Here is a 3,888-nt window from a genome sequence, read left to right on the forward strand (position 1 = left end):
GTCTTTGAAGCTCTTTTTTTTTTTTTTTTACCGTTCTACCCTGCAGATAAAAGTATCTCTTAGATCTAATCAGTGTTTCCTATTATATTCTTGGGTGTGGGTTTGTCTCTTAAATTCTGGTCAACCTACCAGGTATCACATCAGTAAGAAAAACTGACTCTCCCAGCATCTATCAAAGGCCAACTGATCCTCAACTAGGGCTTGGGGCTTCTTGCCCACCTCCCCCATTCACGTGACTCCATAGGTTCTGAAAAAGGGGACAAATAATAATAGAGAAAGTGAAATTGGGAGCAGTAAGGTGGGAGTTTAGATGGGATTGGGGCTCTGAATATGATAAAATACATTACATGAATTCTCAAATCAATAAAAATATTTTTAGGCTGGGTGTGGTGGCACACGACTTTAGTCCCAGCACTCTGGAGGCAGAGGCAGGTAGATCTCTGTGAGTTCAAGGCAGCCTGGTTTGCATAGAGTTCTAGGCCAGCTGGGGCTACAGGGAGATCCAAAAAGATTTTTTTTAAAAAGATGAAAAAATATGTTTTTAAAAATTATCACTTGGCACAGACCTAATTCTGGGTGGCAACCCCTGCAACAGTGCCAATGTATGTCATTATGTAAAAGAAAGTCATTTTGTCTCTCCGCCTTTTTAATTTCTTCACTTGTCAAAGTAAGAGTAGCAGGGTATTTTATCTAAATTTAAACAAAATTCAGAATTTTTAATTGCTTATGGAGCCAGAGGTGTGGACATCTATTACATAAAATGATATGGCTTGTGGAGGGGGCTGTATTTGTTAAACTAAAGAAGAAAGCAAAGAAGAGAATTGCTTAGGTTCAGAATAGTTTTATTTTCCCTATGACACATGAAGACACTGAGAGGGGGGAGGAAGGAAAAGCATGTTATTGTGCCTCCCCTCCTTGCTGCCTTGCTCTACCCTGCCAGGCTGGCATGGTGGACTTGGTTTCCTAAGGAAGAAGGAGGTAATGAGGATCAGTAACTAAAAAAGATGTGCTTATTCATTAAACATGGTGAGGATAAGCCTGCCAGAGAATATGACACTTAGCTTCTCCTTTGGGGAGGGAGATTTCCTCATGATGAAAACAGCTCTCTACAGTGGGCTTCCCACTCACAAACATATTCTTGGCTTTTCAAGACAAACCTCAGTTTTAAGAAGGTGGTTGAAAAAGAGAAACTTTACTCTGTTTTGTGTCACAGCAGGAGCATTGTGGATCAACAAAAAACAGAATGTTGTTCTCTTTATCACATGAATTCCAGTCTCTGCTTGTAGTCTAGACGACCTGTTTTAGGTAAATAATGTCGTCTTCCCAGCATCTGCAGTAGAATTTGTTCAGAAGGGAAGGTGCAGAGACGACAGTTTTCTACCTCAATTAGTGAGAAACAAAAGAAGACAATTGCAGTGGGATTATTCTGTTAAAGTATATGAAGAATGATATTGAAAAATCACCTCTTCCTGCACAATCACAACTGCTTTAGGAACAGTCTTCAATGGGCAAACTTTTGTGAGAAGAATGAACAGAATTTTTTTCTGGATTATTCTAGAGAGGCTTTTGCCTACAGATATTTAACCTGATTTATTTCACATGCCTACCTCTTTAAACGTATTCCCATAACCAGCACTGTCAGATGATGTCTGTCTTCACAATGGCAGGCTTGTGAGAAGACTAGTGGAGAGCTGCTTTTCCAAACAGCTATTCTGAATGGGTGTGTTGGACACAGTTTATTGCTTCTCATGCTCTAAATCCCCTCCAAGAAGTGTCATTGACAGTTCTCCAGCAACTGCATCTGTGTGGCTAAAACTTATTCTAGTTCGATAACAATCTATAATTATGTATGCCTGAGTAAATCTTTTATAATTACCAAGCTCAGAACCAAAGCTGATGTTTACTGCATTTTTCTGGAATACAAAATTTCCAATTCATATGAAATGAAATACTCCACAAAATCTTTTCTTTTTTAAAATATTTTATTATTTTTATTTCATGTGTATGAGTATATTGTCTGCATGTATGTGATTGCACCTGTGTTATGCAATGCTGTGGAGATCAGAAGAGGGCTTTGGATTCCCCTGAACTGGAGTTAAGGACGGTTTGTAGCTGCCATGTGGGTGCTGGGAATCAAACCCGGGTCCTCTGCAAGAGCAGTCAGTGCTCTTAACTGCTGAGCTATCTCTCCAGCCAAAAGAATCTTTTCTTATAGTGACTAATCAGAAGGTAAGCAACTTAAAATCATTGAACAATGATAATCTTATATTGTTCTTATTTCTTTTAAAAATAATCTGAAAAAATAAAACTATGCCAAATAAAATAACTCAAGTGGCTTAGGTTAACAATATGATGAAATATTTATGAACACCCTGACAAGGATCTTGTAGGATAATATAGCTTTTGTGTGTTGGGGGTGGGGTGTGCTTGTGCTTTGGATTGAATCCGTACTTCACCCAGGCTAAGCACTTGTTCTACCATTGAATTTACCACATTTGAAACTCCAACAAATATCCTTTTATACAGCTAGGGATACCACTTTATATTGTCAGGGAGTATATAAAATACCTTATTTTTACAAGTATTAAAAAAATATTTCCTGTTCTAGGGAGATGGTTCAGTTGGTAAAATGCTTGCTGTGGAAGCATAAGGATCAGTGTTCAGATCACCAGAACACACATACAGCTGGATATGGCAAACCTTTCTGGAGAAGGGAAGTACATAAAGGAGAATCCTTGGAAGCCTGCAGCGAACAAGAGGCCCTGCTCAAACAAGATGGAAAAGGGGAGGATTGACAGAGCAGATTGTTCTCTGACCTCCACGTACGTACTCCAGCATGTGCACATCCATCTTACACACAAACACACATCACATACATACATATCCCTCAAAGTATCTTTAAAATAGTCATAAAAATGCACAGAGCATTTTTATTTATGTATTTTGACCATTTGAGCAACGTGTTTCTGAATAATGAATTGACCATTGCAGTTTCAAATGTCTGAAATGGTCAACAGACCACAGAAGAACATTTCTTTAGACACCTGCTTGAAACCAACAGCTTCAATATGGCCAAGAGCATTTTGATTTTTAAGAGTAGGCAAGATTGGGTGTGATGTCACATGCTCCCAGAACTCAGAAGATTGAGACAAGCTTGTGAGTTCAAAACTAACCCAACAATATGACAAGGCCCTGTCTTAATAAAACATGTAACAATGGTGGGTTATCTCCCTTAGCTACAAGTGGGCACTACAGTATTGCAGACCAAGATTTGAAGTTTTACGTGCGAGCAGTATTTTCTGATTAGAAAAAAAATCATCAATGAGAAATAATTCTCTAACATTTTACATGGACTTAAGCCTTTGTTTTCTCCCCCTCTCTAGAAGGCTTTGCGAGGGAACTGACACTGATTCTGACCATTCCAACAGTTATCAAAGTGCCTGAAAACAAATCTTGAGTCCATCACTCTTGAGTCTAGCCTAAACAGACAAAAGAAAAATGAGGAGGAAACCAACAGAGGGATGCTTTTGGAAGCTCTCATCAAGAAATTCCAATGGACTCTGATATGAACATTTGTCATTTGCCCAGGTCTGACCTTTTTCTGGGTCCTTATCTGGAACTTATAATTCTAACTACTCATGCCTTTACTTCTCCTTCACAGCTCCTAGACACCAATAAAGGACTTTCTTTTCTCCCTACAGTTAAGAGTTATGCAATTTGGGAGTCTTTTAGATAGGCCCACTGAAGGGGGGTACCCCAATTGCCTCTTGCTGAGTCCCTGTTCAGCATGGAAGAAGCCAGAGCAGGCTGCGTCCCTATTCCCTATTGGCAATTTGGGTAACCTCTTCAGAGGATGGTGTGATAAGAATAGGAGGTAGGAATTAGCTA

The 3,888-nt window shown here is 39.2% G+C and overlaps 1 pseudogene; it reads right to left on the reverse strand.

Moving 5' to 3' along the window:
* Positions 1–2,958: 2,958 nt before the first annotated feature.
* Positions 2,959–3,076, reverse strand: LOC115067202 (annotated as a pseudogene).
* Between the last annotated feature and the right edge of the window lie 812 nt (positions 3,077–3,888).

Source organism: Nannospalax galili, unplaced genomic scaffold (genome assembly GCF_000622305.1).
Source record: "Nannospalax galili isolate Female #2095 unplaced genomic scaffold, S.galili_v1.0 scaffold1305, whole genome shotgun sequence".
Lineage (NCBI taxonomy): Eukaryota > Metazoa > Chordata > Mammalia > Rodentia > Spalacidae > Nannospalax > Nannospalax galili.